Raw genomic sequence first — 18,417 nt, 5'->3', positions numbered from 1 at the left:
ACTCTTTTCTACAGGCTCTCTCCTTTATTTGATACTACAGTGCTTACAGAAGACCTATTCAGGACATATTATACATTTATTGATAGGTTACAACACTCTTTTTCAGACTTGCTCACTTATTTTATATGCCAGTAGATGCAGAGATAGTATTCCAGACTTATTTTACCTTTATTAATGGGTTACTACACTCTATTCCTGGCTCTCTGACTTATGTTATATAACAATACATGCAGAGAATTTATTCAGGGCATTTTATAGCTGTATTATTGGGCTACAACACTTTTGTCATGCTCTCTCACATATATTATATAACAATACATGCAGAATAATTACTAACCTGCCTGGTGGCACAGCCTTAGCAGCCTATCTGCATAGGTTTGCTGGTTCATAGCACGGACACCTGCAGCTGTGAAGTAAATGAAGGGATGTTGAGACATACCTATCCATTATTTAGACTATATTAGCATGTCTTACATACTGCATTCCATGGCTACCTAGTGGGGCATCTTGAATATGACGGGTCTTCTGGATCCATTGGTTCAGAAGGTCCTGCTTTCATCTTTTCAGGTTTGCATGGTGGTGATGGACCTGCTTACCAGTCCGAGGGATGCCTGTGGCACTGGTGAGTTCATGAGCCAAACGGTTCCAAGCCTCTGCCTTATACTCCGTCCCTTGGAACTGGCCCTGCAGGAGTCGAGACTCGTGATGATGGACTAGGAGCCAAACCATGTATTTTGACTCCTTGATACCCCAGTGTTGCGCTCTAAAGTGAGTACCCTCTCCAGCACCAGACATTCTAACTGCAGATGGGAGCTACAATCAGTTATGGCGAGTATTCCCGCCTATGGAGCTTAAATATGCCACATTTCCCCCACTTTTTTGTGATTGGCCGTTTTTGAAAATTCTCGGCTGACTGCAGACCTGCTTAGCAATGATTAATCTAACATTTATAAGTATTTATATGTTAACAGTACATGTTTATCCTAAGCTGTCGTGGCTTAGTGGTTCAATGCTTTGATTATGCTGCGCAGTGTCCTGGGTTCGAACTTTGTCATTGCTTTTTATTTTACTACTGTCCAGACAGGTTAGGGGGTGTGGCTGTGTTTAAGCAACTTTGCTCTACGTTGCCTGACGATGCACTGGTTGGCACGGCATGCACCTCTGCGCAAACCGATTGCGCTGGGTAAAGCACTATTTAGCTATAAGCAACTACACTGCACTGGGTAAAGCTATGCTTAACTACGGGCAACTATATTGCACTGGGCAAAGTGCTGCTTAACTATGGGCAACTATATTGCACTGGGCAAAGCGCTGCTTAACTACAGGCAACTATATTGCAATGGGCCAAGTGCTGCTTAACTACGGGCAACTATATTGCGCTGGGCAAAGCGTTGCTTAACTGCGGGCAATTATATTGTGCTGGGTAAAGCGTTGCTTAACTGCGGACAATTATATGTCAGGTTCCTTTATAAATATACATTTTGTTCACTGATACATAGGCCATTTCAATGCATTTTAGTAAAAGTTTAATCATATATGTCAAGAATTATTTCATATACTCATTTTGAGCATAAAATAGGAAGGTGAGTGGTGAGACCTGAACCGTGAATGCCTCCTCTTTGTGCAAAAGCTCTACAACTACGCTATTACTATTTGGCGTAATTTGCATACACATTACTTATTATGCTCTTCCATGTCGAGATTGCTAACTGCAGATAAGCAATGGGCACACCCGCACACACACGCGCAAATATGGGCAGCTATATCGGGAATTAGAAAACAAAACATTGATGTTTTACTTTTTATAACTGTGCTGGGGGTTTACAATGTCAGGGAGTGTGGTGTTGGGTACATGGACATTTGAGCGGACTCGCTGCTGTGTGTTGACATTTTGCATTTCACACACTTGCAGGGGCGTGGACCTTTAGACTGCTTGGCAGTCGGACACGCCCCCTGCTTGCCTGCACGGTCCGTGTTAGACTTGGGGTAGAGTCAGTGTGCCCTCATGAATATTCATGGTATGCTGATGCCATACTGTTCAACTGCAGCCTCCAAGTAAGACTTATTTAGTCTTACATGGAGGATTTGTGAATCCGGGGGACTGTCTTATGCTGAGGTGCAGAAACCATCTCAAATCTCAAAGAGCTCCAAAACCACCTAATGGTAACACTGCTCTTCAGCAATCACTAAAGTACACAACAAAAGGCACACCAACCATCTCACATAATTCTAAACCCAATGGTCCCCCATGTGCAAACCCATAAGGCAAGCATACATTTTACCTTATACTCTTGTCATTGGGGACTCCATTGTGTGACACACAGATGTCCCACTCATCAGGTTAGACAAGGAGAAGACAATGGTTATTTGCCTGTCTGGAGCAAGGATCCACAATGTTCTGCATGCACTCATGTTACTGTACTCCAGGTACCAATATGATTCTATCATAGTCCATGTGGGTGTAAATGCCTGAGACATGCTCCACTGGACTATATGATAAGAGACATAATGGATCTCTTGGAGTATGGGTCACAGATACGTATGAGCTTTGCATAGAGCAGCATTCTACCTTCACAAAGGATGATGCCAGAGTATGAACATAAAATGATTGATTTTAATAACTGGCTTAGTTTCTGGTGTCACTCCAGATGGATTCAATATCTGTCAATATGTGTGGACATGGTTGAAAGATAACATTGCTTTGTCAAGGATGAGCTGCACCTGTTCCCCATAGGCTTTAGCATATTGACTAAAACTTTATCCACCCCCTTAGTGCCACCTTTAGGCAATACCAAAAAGTCAGAACTACCAACATAGTGAAAAAAAGTCTACAAGAAACCTTAAGGTGTTAATGTTCAATGCTCAGAGCCTAAACAAAAACTGCACACCCTTCAAGCCCTCCTCACTCTGTAGAATGTAGACATCTGTGCCATGATCGTGACTTGGTATAAATACATAGAAATTACTCTGGAAGTGCAAGGCTGCAGTGACTTCCGCACATTTAGACCAACAACAGCACAGATTGTGGCCAAAGGTGGAAGTGTCTCTTGATGTACGTTAGCAACAAAAATACCTCTAGGTTGGTTAAACAGGATGATACCACGAAGCTCATTCACATGCAAGTCACCATAGGTAAGGTCCCCTCACCATATCATGCCTAGCCACAGGTCACCATTTATGTGACTACAGTCTCATGACACTTACATAGGCCTACTAGAGGCACACACCATTCAACCAAACACTATATTCATTGTTGAGTTTAACTACCCTCTATAGACTGGGAAATGTGCACTGCTTCATACTCACAGACACAATACTTCCTGGATTTTATTAACACAAACACTCTGGAACAGATAGTGAATGCTTCAATTAGAGGATCAAATATACTGGATCTAGTACTTAATAACGCCGAAGAGCATTGCATACCCACTTGTGTAACATCCTCACTAGTTAGGTCGGATTACAAAGCCATCTTATTAAATCCAGCTAAACCATTTAGGAGGTATTCAAAGGCAAACTACATTCTATTAAGTAACAATTTGTAAAATTGTAAGTCTCCCCCTAACCCCGAGAACACTGCTACATATGCAAAATTATTCACAGAGTCACTATACAAACATGTGAATAGCTGAATAGCTGAATAGAGGCTGCTGTACCTACCAAAAGTAAACTCTAAACAAACTCCACTGGTGGAATCCCCATCTAAACAGGATATTTAATAAAAGAAGAAAACTCATGCCAAAATCAGGAAAAGTAATTCCCTTAAAGATAAGTGTTCATTTATACAACTAAAGAAGAAACTAAGAGGACTAAGTCCAACAAGGCCAACAATGAGGTCAGAATAGCCTTGCAGGCTAAAGACAATCAGAAGACCTTCTTAGCTGCATCCAGAACTTTAGAGGCAATAGACAACAGTGTTCTGCACTGGTGGTGAATGGTACCACCTATACTGATCTGGGTGACATAGCAAATATACTGACTGATAAATTCAGCTCAAACATCACCTCCACCCCCACCCCCCCCAGCTCAACCAAGTTAAATCTCCTCCAGCATACTTCCTCCAGCTATCAGTAGGGACTAGGTGCCGGCAGCACTTGCTAAAGCCATGAACGCTGACTCCATGGGTCCTGACAACATCCCTGATTGACTCCAGAACAGTCTAAAACATGACTTGTCAGGATCAGTTGAGGCAATCTTCAACAACAGCCTTGAAATGACTACATTCCAGGTGAATAGATGATTGCAACAGTCATTTGCCTCTATAAGGGTGGACCATCAACTGATCCAGGGAACTACAGACCCATCAGTCAAACAAGCCTGATATGCAAAGGCATGGAGTGAATTATCATGGAAATGATAAACAAGGACATTGGCAACCTAAAGACATTAGACCTATCCCAATTTAGCTTTGTTAAGGGAAGGTCATGCCTACTTAACCTGGTAGACTTCTTTGAGAGGGTCACTAAGGCAATGGATGAGGGTAAAGCAGTGCATACTGCATATCTTGAACTAGCTAAGGTATTTCGTACAATGCCCAACTCAGGCATTATTGACAAGCTGTATGAAATAGGCGTAAACCCTTACATAACTCATTGGATTGCTCGGTAGCTCATAGACAGGACCCAAGAAATCAGAACTGATGAGACCACTTCCACCAAGAGACCAGCTCCATGCTGGGCCTGATGTTGTTTGGCATCTTCTTCTCGGAAGTTGAGGCTAATGTTAAAGGCCTCTGGTTCACCAGTTTCACAGATGACTGTAAATTGGGAGCTATTATAGATTCCCCAAGACACAAACATTTTGCAAGAAGATTTAACATAGACAAATGATTGATGCCAAAGCCATGGTTTAAAACTCAATGCCAGAAATGCATTACAATACCCTTTGAGAAACTGTCAACCCAAGTTAATTACTCCATCAATAAAACACCCCTAAGGATAAACCGAGTAGTAAGGGAGCTGGGAGCATATGTAGACAGCAATGTGGCCTTTGACATGTAACTAAGATAAAAAGTAAATAACTTTATGTCATCCAACTTATAGGTAAGGATATTGAATACAGTGCCATCTTTGGCATATATCGACACTTGCAACATTTGGAATGCCCGCAAAGATTTCTCACCAGGAGAATTCAGGGCACGATTACCCTGTCCTACACTAATTGCCTAAACACTCTATTTCTGTATTCAGTTTCCTACAGTCTGCTGAAAAGGAATCTTTGCCTGACTTACAGGGCTTCCTTGGACCCAACCCTTATGGATCTATGGCACACATACAAAATAAACAGCACCAGAAGCACAAGATTCAGAGATCAGAACTTCACTTGTGACATATACAGAACATATTATAGAGACAGATATGTGTCCCAAAGGATCCCCACACTATGGAATAGGTTCCCCATCCACATAAAACAGAGTTCATCCCCTGACCTTGTTCAAACAAAACCTTGACAGTCGGATGGAAAATCATAAATTTATTCCGGCCCCCATGCTCCTAATGGACAGAAGCTGTCAATGAGAAAAGTATTTTCCTAACTAACACCCTCCCATTACAAATCCTTAGCTACTTGCCTACTAACATGTCCCCCATATGATACTTGGGACTCAAATGGGCTGGCATGAGCACCTAGGCATGTAAGAGCCCAATGGTCAGTAGCCTAATAACAGCCTATGAATCTATGAAGAGTACACATGTCCTTCAAGTCATAGGGAATCCTAATTTAAAGCAATAGAAAATTTAGTTTCAGAAACAACAATTAGTGAATATTCACCACTGGTGTTTCCTCAAAATTCAGATTCAGCGCACACAGGATGGATCAAATAAACCCAGTGCAATAAGCAAATATTACAAAGCATTATACAATTTTGGTATACTCATTTTTGAGCAATACAAACAAACACTAATTATTGTTTAACTACAAAGCATGTCTATGCATTTTGTATAACCAGAAGTGTCTGTGCCAGCATCTTAATGTAAAATGAAACAGTTTTACTTAAGGTCACATCACGCAGATTAAAAAAGAAAAAAAATCTATTTTATTACAGGTGGGTAAGCATTCCTGTAACCAAACCCCTTGCTAATTATATATACCAATACTGAGATCACACTACAATGGAGAAAGGGTGTACTCCCGATCCCCACTGTACTACAATCTTGTTCACATAAACAGCAGAGTATGAAAAATTCATTTTTGAACACTGTACTGTAGCCAATCATTCCAGCACTTAACACTTAAGAGTCTGAGTGCTTGAACGGAACCCACCATATATATATATATATATATATATATATATATATATATATATATATATATATATATATATATAGAGTTATAGGTGTGTGTGTCTCATCAAATACTGAACGTTCACAAGAGCGAATGAAGAAATAGGAATCATTTTGGACTGAATCTAAAGAAATATTTTTAAGGATGACAACACCAACGCCAGAGGATGCCGACATGGGGAAAGGCTGTGTGAGTATGCGGTATGACGGACGTTAGGGTGCAGGCAGGTAAGTTTGAGATCTAACAGCAGTGGGTTAAGGGGGGAAGTGAGTTAGGGGTTGGGAGTAAGTAGGGGTTAGGAGTGAGTTAGGGTTAGGGGTTAAGTGAAGGGTTAGTAGAGTTAGGGGGTTAGGTGTGGTAGGTGTGAGTGGACCTAGTTATTAGGGTTTAGGGTTGTGTTAGTGTGGGATTTTGGTAGGCTTGTGTTGTTGTTGTGTTGTTGTGTTGTGTGTGGTTGTGTTGTGTTTGTGTTTGGGTTTTGGTTGGGTGTGTGTCGGTGTGTGGTTTTCGTTGTCGGTTATGTGTGGTGTTTTATGGTTTATTATATGGAATGTATGTGGTGTGGTGATGTGGTGTTGTTGTTGTGTGGTTTTTGATTATGTCAGGTAGAACCGTATTTATATATATATATATATATATATATATATATATATATATATATATATAGAGTTATAGGTGTGTGTGTCTCATCAAATACTGAATTCACAAGAGCGAATGAAGAAATAGGAATCATTTGGACTGAATCTAGTGGGTTAAGGGCAAACTGCAGTGCAATTTCATACAAAAAGCAATGAATAGTGACTATGGTAACAGAGACAAATCAACTGGAATTGAGATCTTTAGAAAAGAGTAGGAGCAAACTACATTAAAAAAGTGGGAATCGTGGGAACAATACATACAGGGGAGGAATGAGGTTTAAAAGAAGGCAGGCCATGAATGAGCTATGTAGTGTTTGACTGAAAATGGTTGGGTAGATTATAAATGATGTATAATGTAACTGGGAGTGTGTCAGTATGGTTTGCCATGCAAAATCTAGTCAGTGTGGTTCATTTGCATTTATGTAAATGTATGATTGCTTATACATTCATAGGATCACATGTGTGTACTAGGCTAATGGCCCTGGAGCATTTACAGACCTAGCCCATAGGATTACCCTGACATCATGCCACCCAACCTTAGTTCCCAGTGCCTCTGTCAAGTAGACCCACTGGAGTGATCCCCGGGGTGAATTTTCTATTTCTCATATACTCATCAAGGTTTCTCTTGAAGAGGGCCAGTGAGGTGCTTTGCTTGACATGTATGGGAAGTTTATTCCATAGCAAAGGCAGTCTCTGGGTTATGCACCTGTCCCTCCAGCACGTTCTGTTGATTGTGGTAATGAGGTTGAGGTCACTGGAGTGCATGGTGCGGAGGGATTGGGATTTCTTTAGATGTAGAATTTCTAACAGAGCTGGATCAAACATGGCTTTGTATGTCAAGCAGAGATCGCCCCTAAGTAGGCAATATGAGACAAAGAATAGTTGGAGTTTTTTGAGTCTGTCCATATAGGACAGGTGTTTAAGGCCTAGGGCCCTCTTTATGGGGTACTTTTGCAGCCTCTCTAGTTGTTGCAGGTGTCTAGTGAGGTATGTGCCAAATGGGGCTGTGCACCTGATGACTGGCCTAATGAGGGAAGAGTAGAGGGAGACAATGACTTCTTTCTTCCTGGATGCAAAACCCTTAGTAATGAGATGTGCCACATAGAAGGACTTTCTGACCACAGTGGCAATGTGGTGGTCAAAAGAGAGGCTGCTGTCAACCTGCGTTCCCAGATCTCTTATAACACCTTCTGAGTTCAGTGGACTACCATCAATGTGGTAATTCATGGGAAACGGGTTATTCCCAAAGGGGATGACGACACATTTTATGGCATTGAGCTTAAGGCCATGGTTCTGACACCAGTTGTTGGTCTCAGTGAGGCCTTTCTGTAGGATGTCAACATCACTTGGGGAGTTAATAATAGCTCCCAACTTGCAATTGTCTTCGAACTTTGTCAGCCAGAGACCCTTTGTGTTGGCCTGAACTTCAGAGAAGTAGATACCAAGCAAGAGAGGACCCATGACCGAACCCTGTGGGACTCCACTCGTGACTGGTCAGCAGTCTGACTTAGAGTCTGCTACTTTCACACTGTGGGTTCTGTGAGGCAGTTTGCAACCCACCTAGTGATATAGGGGTTGATGCCTAGCTTAGTGAGTTTTTCTATGATTCCTGAATGGGGAATGGTATCAAATGCCTTGGCCAGATCAAGGTAGGCTGTATGAACCACCTTGCCTTCATCCACAGCTCTGGTGACTGATGCAAAGAAGTCAACCAAGTTGAGCAGGCATGATCTACCCTTCACAAAATCAAACTGTGTGGGATGCAGAGTTCGGAGACTCCCTGTTTATTAGGTCCATGATGATGCCTTCCATAGCTTTGCATATCAGACTCATCAGGCTAATGAGGGGATAGTTCCCAGGGTCTGTAGTCACTCCTCCTTTGCGGAGAGGGATGTCTGTAGCAGTGGGCCATTTTTTAGGGATAAAGCCTGAGGTGAGGCTGTGATTGAATAAGGCACACAGGCGAGGTGCCAGTTCACTCTGTTGTTCATGTAGAACACAGCCAGGGATATTGTCAGGTCCCATGGAAGCTGTATTCTTGGCCTTGGACAGTGCTGTTTTAACCTGTGCAGCAGTAATACTGGGTGCCTGGCAATCTACTGGTATTGTGATTGGTCCTTTGGGGGGAGGGGTAAAGCTGGCACTGAATCTGTCAACCAGTATATTGGCAATATCTGTTGGCTCGGTATAGAAGGTACTATTGTGCAGTAGCTCAGAGCAAGTCTGGGTATTGCCACAGAGATTCTTTACATAACTATAGAAGGCCTTGTGGTTGTCTTTACTATCTGCTGCAATTTTGTTTTCATAGCTAGCTTTAGAGGATTTGATGAGGGATCTCAACTTTTTGTTGAGGCTGATAAGGGAGTTTTTCCAGTCTTTGGACTTCACCTTATTCCACATCAGTTTCCTCCTTCTGTTGTAGAGTTTGTTTATGGCAGGGGACTACCAGTTTGGCTTCCTTTTTTTAGAGGAGAGTGTCTTGGTTCTATTGGGTATGGCAAGATCCATGCATTTGTGTACTTGTTTGTACAGTGCATTGGTGTATGATTTGGCAGTCATGCAACTATTCTCCATTTGTATGGGTGCTATGAAGTTAGCCACCTCTGTTTTTAGGAGCCCAAAATTAGCTTTGGAGAAGTTCTTCATGGTGGTTACCTTTGTAGAGGGGTGGGGGGTGGGAGGGATGTGGATTTCCAGGGTGATTAGTTTGTGGTCGGATCTAACCAGGGAGGAGTTAACTACTGGTGTAGAGCAACGATCACCCATGTTAGTAATGACCAGGTCAAGGATGTTACTTCCTTTAGTGGGGGTAAAAATGAGCTGGTCCAGGGCATTTGATGTAAGTGATGGTTTAATAAAGATGTTTCTTGTTTAAAAAAAGGGGGCAGGAATTGAATAGTTTATGTAATGTTGCTTAGATTATATGATATATAGCAATATATGTGAAGTATAATGTTTATTAATTTAATACAATTTGATTACTTTTGTATAAATGTAAATTTGCCTGTCACAATTGATAATTCAATAAATATGTTTAAAAAAAAGCAGTCAGCTAAAACATATTTAAAACTTTAAGAACACCATTTGCTCATATGAGTGTTCATTCTTATGACCTGCAGAAGTGATTCAAAAATGAAGCAATAAAACATACCATGCAATTTAGAAAAATAATTTACAAATTTATGCAAACAGTGCCAGCATCAGACATCAATCCAAATGAGCAAGGGGAAAGAGAAATGTCAGATTAATCCAATCTTCTTCTTCTTTCGGCTGCTGCCGTTAGGGGTTGCCACAGCGGATCATCTATTTCCATTTTTTCCTGTCCTCTGCATATTGCTCTGTCATACCAACCACCTGCATGTCCTTTCTCACCACATCCATGAACCTTGTCTTAGGCCTTCCTCTTTTCCTGTTATATGGCAGTTTTATCCTTAGCATCTGTTTCCCAATATACTCTGCATCCCTCCTCAGCACATGTCCATACAAATGTAATCTTGCCTCTCTGGCCTTCCAACCTGGGCTGACCCCCTAATATACTTATTCCTAATCCTATCCACCCTCGTCACACCCAGTGCAAATCTTAACATCTTTAACTCTGCCACGTCCAGCTCTGACTCCTGCCTTTTTGTCAATGCCACTGACTCCAACACATATTACATAGCTGGTCTCACTACCCTCTTGTAGACCTTCTCTTTTACTCTTACTGGTACTCATCTGTCACAAATCACTCCTGACACTCTTCTCAACCCACTCTATTCTGCCTGTACTCTCTTCTTCACCTCTCTTCCACACTCACCATTACTCTGAACTGTTGCTCCCAAGTATTTAAACTCATCCACCTTCACCACCTCTACTCCCTGCATCCTCACCATTCCTCTATCCTTCCTCTCATTCACAAACATATATTATGTCTTAGTCCTGCTGACCTTCATTCCTCTTCTCTCTAGAGCATATCTCCACCTCTCCAGGGTCTCCTCCACCTGTTCCCTATTCTCACTACAGATCACAATGTCATCTGCAAACATCATAGTCCACGGGGACTCCTGTCTGATCTCGTCTTTCAACCTGTCCATCACCATTGCAAATAAGAAAGGGCTCAGAGCGGATCTTTGATATAATCCCACCTCCACCTTAAATGCATCCATCACTCCCACCATAGACCTCACCACTGTCACACTACCCTTGTACATATCCTGTACCACTCTTACATACTTCTCTGACACTCCCGACTTCCTCATACAATACCACAAGTCCTCTCTAGGCACCCTGTCATATGCTTTCTCTAAGTCCACAAAGACACAATGCAACTCCTTCTGACCTTCTCTGTACTTCTCCATCAACACTCTCAGAGCAAACATCACATCTGTAGTGCTCTTTCCCAGCATGAAACCATACTGATGATCACTAATCATAACCTCCCTTCTTAACCTAGCTTCCACTACTCTTTCCTATAACTTCATGCTGTGACTGATCAATTTAATCCAATTTAAATTTTGCCAAATCATACATGCGGACAACGATTAATCCAATGAATTCCTTAAATCTGTAAATACAAAATGTTACATGCTACCTCCTTCTTCAAGATGAAAGACTGTGACTAACAGCAGACTACAATAAAAAACAAATAGAATAAAATAAAAAAAAAAAAACAGTTTAAGGCCAGTAGCATTCGTAACAAATGTTGGACATAATCTTAAAAGCTGCTGCTTTCAGTCAAATGGCTATCACAGAAAATCATTGATTCACTCTCTGACAAAGCCCCATCACATCTGAAGACACTGGGGAGGAGAGGGCCACCCCAGCAAATTAAAATAGTCTTATAATGCCATAGTTTTAAGCAAAGTTGTTGCCTTAGGCCACACAATCTAATAATGTCACATTCTTTAATAGAATTGCAAAGTAGTAAAAACACTTTCATGATACAGTATCTTTAGCAAATTCTATAGTTCTAGAGAATATTTCCCCAAAACACAGACAATGAATTAGCAATCCTTTATTCTTAAACATTCAACTGATTGGGTTTTGTTTATTTATTATATTTGGCTTAACAATCTGCACTGTTGAAACACTGACTAGTGTTTTTGAGAGGCAGTAATGAAGACAAACGGAGAAATACATGCAGAAGCTTTCATCAGCCTATCCTCCTGCATCATACCACAACCATGTGATTCCACCTGGCTCAATAAACTGAAATGAGAAAACGGATGTTGAAGAGGTGAAACACCCAATTGGGAAGATCACCAGCCTACTTATAGCTGTTAAGAATGACAAGTAAATTCTAATGTTATCTTTGATAACTCATAATGAAAGAGTTTGAGCATCATTAGCATGCTATGGCCTTTGTCAAGGACCTAGATTAGAGATTCAGGTGAAACAATTTGCCTTCAGTTAGCCTCCAGCAGAAGAACAACAAAACAACATTACCATGATCCTGCCCAGTCAGTGCAACAGAAGTTAGGAACTCTGCCTATGGCCCAGAAAAAAACAGGATGAACCAGGATGGAATAGTGGCCTGGGTGATAGAAGAGTTTTCTGGGAAGAAAGGAGCATTGGTGCAACTTATACTCATGAGAGAAGTTGGGGGAAGGAGAGGGATGTATGTGCTAGGGACAACATACCACTGGTGTTCTTTTGTGGCAATCATCAGACCTATAGAAAGTTTCTGTTTTTATTTGGGATATGGATGTTTACATGAATTCATTACTAAAGGAAGGTAATACCATCCTGGATTTATTTGTATGGCACACCCATAACTGAAGCACTACTGAAATTGTATAGAAGAGTATTAGGCATTATAGTTAAAACAAAAACTCCCCTTATCACTGCATGAATGATGGAGCCATCTTGCTCACATGTCACACTGTCAGAAAGGCCCCACAAGTGAAAGTCCAGATAGTTAACATGCACTGATGAGTAAAATTTTGATCTGGTGTAAATGACAACAACTAATAGCTCACCTCTTCAGTTTCAAGAAAAAGAAACACTGTTATAGAAAGTCTTTTAAAAATGGGGTTTATACTGGATAACAGTGATATCAAGATGTCCTCATATTGGCCACCAAATGCTGCAGCTGTGTAGATGGCAATTTCTACCTGCTATTAGAAAAGACAAGCAAGTCTGTTGTCATTTACAATGCAGTACTGTGACTTTTGAAAAGAGGGCTCACACAAGTTTTTGTCATGCTGCAGAAGCCTGTACTTTTCTGGTCTAGTTTTTTTTTTATTTTTATTTTACAGTTTGATGAGAAGGTTGATGGGCTGGCCCACAGATCCATTTTAGCCACAACCTGGTACAGGAGTAGAGAAACAGTAAAGTTAGAAAAAATATTAATAAAGAAGAAAACTTACAGTATATTCAGCATATAGTTACAGTTAGTACTATTGGAGAACAAAATTACTTATGTATCTACAAAGCTAAGTCTTTACTTCATATTAGCCTACATGCCATTACAAACATCAGAACTAGCCAGTGACATTTAAATTCATCTTTCAAGTGCTGTCTAATTTCCTATCTTTCTTTCTTTCTTTCTGAATGCTGAAATGCTTTCTATATGTTTAATATATGAGGGTAGTAGAATCCATGAGGCTGCTTCATCTTGATTGGTCACCGTTATCAAGCCAACTGGGAGTTGCAGTGGGGCTGATCAAGCAACTTGATCCAAATATGCAAACACGACTGACATCTTGGGTTACAGACACTGTAGTAGCAATAGGAGCTCATCAAAATCCTGTATACTTGCAGCATACTACTGATATAGTTTGGTCATTTACTCTGTGACAGAGGAAATTGAATATTATCACTTTAGAAAACATTTTCTGGCACTGTTGAATTGCACAGGTCAGGTTTTACATGCAAGACACCACAAGATCCTTTTCTTTTACTTTGATAAACTCTAGAAAACAAGGATGAGGGTCTGAGGTACATTAATGAATATGATAAAGGACATTTAGGAAAGCATAGTGACCTCAAGAAGTAGAGCTTTAAGTGCATACCTCAAGTACTCAAGGTTCGGATGGCTTCTGTTTAAATTAAATAGATTTGGACATGCTAGATAATGCAAACCAGTGTACTGCACTTCTCCTGTTTCTTCATATGCTGGCAGATCTGACAAATGGGGAAAAAGAATGATCTTAACTCCTATGTTTTAAAAACTACTACCTTAAAATTATCTAAAACTTGAAATATGCCTCTCACAGAACAAAACAACAACAAAAAAAAACTGAAAATAACTGCTAAAGGAATATTGACCATGTAACTTTTTTCCTGTTCCATTTTGCTAAGCATGTCTAGCTGTACCCTTTTTCAATCTATTGCTTTTTAGGAGAACTGAAATTTTCTGGCTTTCTTTGACTAGAACATTATGGGTCTATATTATATCCACGAAACCTCAGATGCACGAATGCGGAAACATTGACACATATTGAGCAAACTGTGAAAACACCGAACGTCCTGAACCGCAAAATGTAAAATGTCGAATCAGCATAGTTGGCCTACCCCACCACCCGCTACATACTACCTGCCCAAACAAAATAAATAATCCACGTACATACACTTAACAAAACCCTACTTCTAACCCTAAAGTAAAGCTTACATATATTACTATATATGCACTTACCTTAACTATTGCACACTTACCTTAAGGAGCTATACCAGAGAAGGGCCAACTATGAAGATTCGACATTTCAAATTTCATGCTTCAGGATGTTCGGTGTTTTCGTGGTTCACACAATATGTGTTGATGTTTCCGTATTCACGCAACTGCGGTTTTGCGGTTGTAATAGGTACCTGAACATTATCTCTTCTGATATTTTTGCATCCATGCCCATAAACAGACAAAGAACACTATTACAAAAATATATCACCATTTACCGATCAACACAACCGAGCACTGACAAAAATAGCCAAAGTGTGTTCATAAGTTACACCAAGGAAACTACAAACTTTAGAAGTTAAAATTTTAATACACCAATAATACTAGGATATGACATTTTATGTATCAGTTGTTGAAAGCATGGAAATTGAACTCTCAATCTACATCAGAGTAAAGCGATGAGAGTTAATTGAAAAATTCCTGAGCAACTGTGTTTTTGCTGGTGGGGAGCAACCATCACTCTGGTCCTCTTTGTGTCCTGCCACTTTAATACTCTCACTCTAAGTTCTCAGAGAACAAGCTAGACCAAAGAATAAATACAGTGAATGCCTTTTTCTCATGATCTCAGAGTAAACACAGTTAAGTTCGAGTGTAGAGGGTATAATCTGCCATACTGAGCTACAGGAAAGCCCACACTATTTATATGCGCACCCCGAACACACACCGCACTGGTTAACAACAGGAAAAACAATGCTCTTACTTAAGAGTGAACGTGCAAGGTACCCTAAAAATTATAGACCAATAACTTGTCTTCCAACGACGTATAAACTATACACAGAAATTGATGCCGACAGAGTTTATAGTCATTTAGAAGAAAACTCAATTATGGCAGCAGAACAAAAGGGCAATAAAAGAAAGTCATATGGAACAAAGTTATAGAGGAGAATTGTAAGATTTGGAAGATTCTAAGTATGGCATGGATTGACTGCAAAAAAGCATTTGATAGTATCCCACATTCATGGATAAAAGAGTGCTTAAAAATGTATAAGATACATCGTACACTGATTGACTACATTGCAGTAACCATGAAACAGCGGCAGACCACTTTGCAATTAAGCCATGATAAAGGACAAATTTTTAGCCCAGGGATAAAAATTCAAAGGGGGATATTCCAGGGTGACTCTTTGTCACCGTTGCTATTCTGCTTTGCCATGGTATTAGATACCCAAAAGACTTAACAGTTTAGGCCATGGCTACAATTTGGCTCCTAGAAAACAACAAAGTCTAATGACTTTTCATCTTCTCTTTGTCAATGATTTAAAACTGTATAGCTCATCAGATGAGGAACTGAACGCACAACTGCAGGTTGTCAAAACTTTTTCAGATGATATTGGAATGTCATTTGGTCTTGATAAATGTGCAAAGCAACCTTTAAAAAAGGAAAACTGCAGCACCAGGAAAATATCTGTTTGGGACAAGAATGTGATATAAAAGAACGTGAGCAAGAGGGAGTGTATAAATACTTGGGAAGTGATGAAGGATCAGCAATAAAACATGAACAAATGCGAAAAAACTCAGTAAGGAGTACTTTAGATGACAAATTAGTCCTGAAAACAGCATTGACATCTAGGAACAAGATCCAAGCTATAACTCAATTTGCTCTTCCTGTCCTAACTTATAGTTTTGGAGTGATTGACTGGCCCCAAAAAGTGTTGGATAGACTGGATATTAAAACAAGAAGGATGCTTCATGCTTACCAAATGATTTATAAAAATCAGTATATACCAAGATTATATATTCCCCATTCCGAAGGAGGGATGGCCCTCCTTGAAGCTTGATTACATGTATAGATCTGCAATTGTGGGACTCCACACATATTTACTGACCTCACAAGATCTAAATGTAGTGAACGTTTTGAAACATGAGGAGAATAAATCTAAGATGACGTCTCTGCTGAATTTAGCAGAAGCATATCGATGTCAAGCAGGAATGGAAATCAAACCAGAAGTGGATAAAAAACAGGCAGCAAATGAATGTGCCAAAAAGCAAAAGAAAGAATATAAAGAGAAGGACCAGATGAGAAGGCAAGATATGTGGAAAAAACATAAATATAGTTGCAAGTATAGAAAACTTCTGGAAGAGCCTGATGTTGATCAAGAATAAACGCAGGAATGGTTAAGGAGAGGTGAATTCAACCCAAGAAAATAAAGGTTAATATTGGCAGCCCAAGATAGTGAGCTACATACATGCTGGTTTACAAAGTCCATTGAACATGTGGAAGAAACAGACATATGTAGGTTTTGTAAAACGGAATTGGAAACAGTCACACAACTTGTTGCTGGTTGCAACACACTAATGGCAGAGGGACCGCATACTGAAAGACATAATAATGTGGTGAGACTGTTACACTGGAGATTGTGCAAACATTATGGTATCAAATTGGCTGAAAAACATTGGAAACATAAGCCATAAAAAATCATAGAAAATGAAGTTTATATCATGTGGAATCACCCAATACCAACAGTTCAAAAGATAGATGCTAGAAAACCTGATATAGTGGTCCAAGAAAAGAAGACAAAAGTAGCATTGATTATTGAAATCGCCACAGCCAGTGACTATAGTGTCTTGCATACAGAGAGACACAAAGTCATAAAATACCTGGATCTGCAGGCAGAAACGAAAGCCATGTGGAAGAAAGATACCCAGACAGTTCCAATAGTAGTAGTAGGAGCAACGGGTCTTATAAAAAAGAATTTACAATCATATTTAGATATGTTACCAATTCATGTAATACAAATTCCAAACACTGCAAAGAAACGGGCTCCAAACTTAAAAAATCGTGTTCTAGTGCACTTTTGGCTGACATCAAAGAGTGAAACAATACTAATTTCATGAACTTTAATCGTACTTTGACTTAGGAATGGAATCCATTCCCTTCATGGTATTAGATACCCAAAAGACTTGGAAAAATTAAAAACTGCAAAAGCATATGAAGCTAGTCTTTTAGGTAAGATTTTCCTTTATATTATCTATATTGTAACATTAGAAATGCAACATATGATTATGTGCTATTAAATTCATGTGATGACAAGGATAGACTTTTAAAGAAATTGAATCATATGAAGTAAGAAATAAAGCTTTTAAACACCCATCACTTGATGACTAAATCTTCTGTTCTTAAGAAGTATTTCTCTAGCTGTAAACTGATTGCATATTTGTATGAAATGTTGTATAATTTGCTTCTATAGGCTTTCATTTAATAGGAATCCTAATACAAGCTTGTTGAAATTAAGTTGTTGCTTCAGTTTAAAGAAATCACAAGTAAAACAGATGTGCTTATCTTTCTAACAAAAATAAATAAATAAGATAAATAAATAAATAAATATAAACTGTATGTAATAACAGTGCCAGAATCTATGCTTTTAAAGCGGACTCAATGCACCTTCAAAGAATTCTTTTCAAGCTGTTAAACTATGACTAATTAGGATCCACGATTTCACAGAGAAACTATCATTTAATTATTGCCTTAGAAAGATTCATTTGCCCAAAGTGACTCAAAGACCACATTTATGCCATCCTCTTCTGTTATCTTGCATGCCTTTTGAGGTCTCCCTTAGCATCTTACTGCAGACAATCACTGCCTAGCCCTGAATGTGGCAGGGTTCTTGGGGATCTCATCGTTAAAAGAAGGAGAACTTTATTTTAGCAATAATCTATGACTATGTGGGCATATTTACCAATGATTAGCATGGTTTGATCATGAGGGCAAAGCCTGTGTGATTAAACAACAGCAATCTTGGGAAAATACAATAATACTGACACACAAGGGTGGATATATGTTATTATACAATGTCATTGTTTCAGAAAGACACTGCTTATTATTTTCAAATAATGTCATTGTATAAT

Source organism: Protopterus annectens, chromosome 7.part0 (genome assembly GCF_019279795.1).
Source record: "Protopterus annectens isolate FY-2018-M chromosome 7.part0, PAN1.0, whole genome shotgun sequence".
Classification (NCBI taxonomy): Eukaryota; Metazoa; Chordata; order Ceratodontiformes; family Protopteridae; genus Protopterus; species Protopterus annectens.
Note: the sequence above shows the minus strand (reverse complement) of the source record.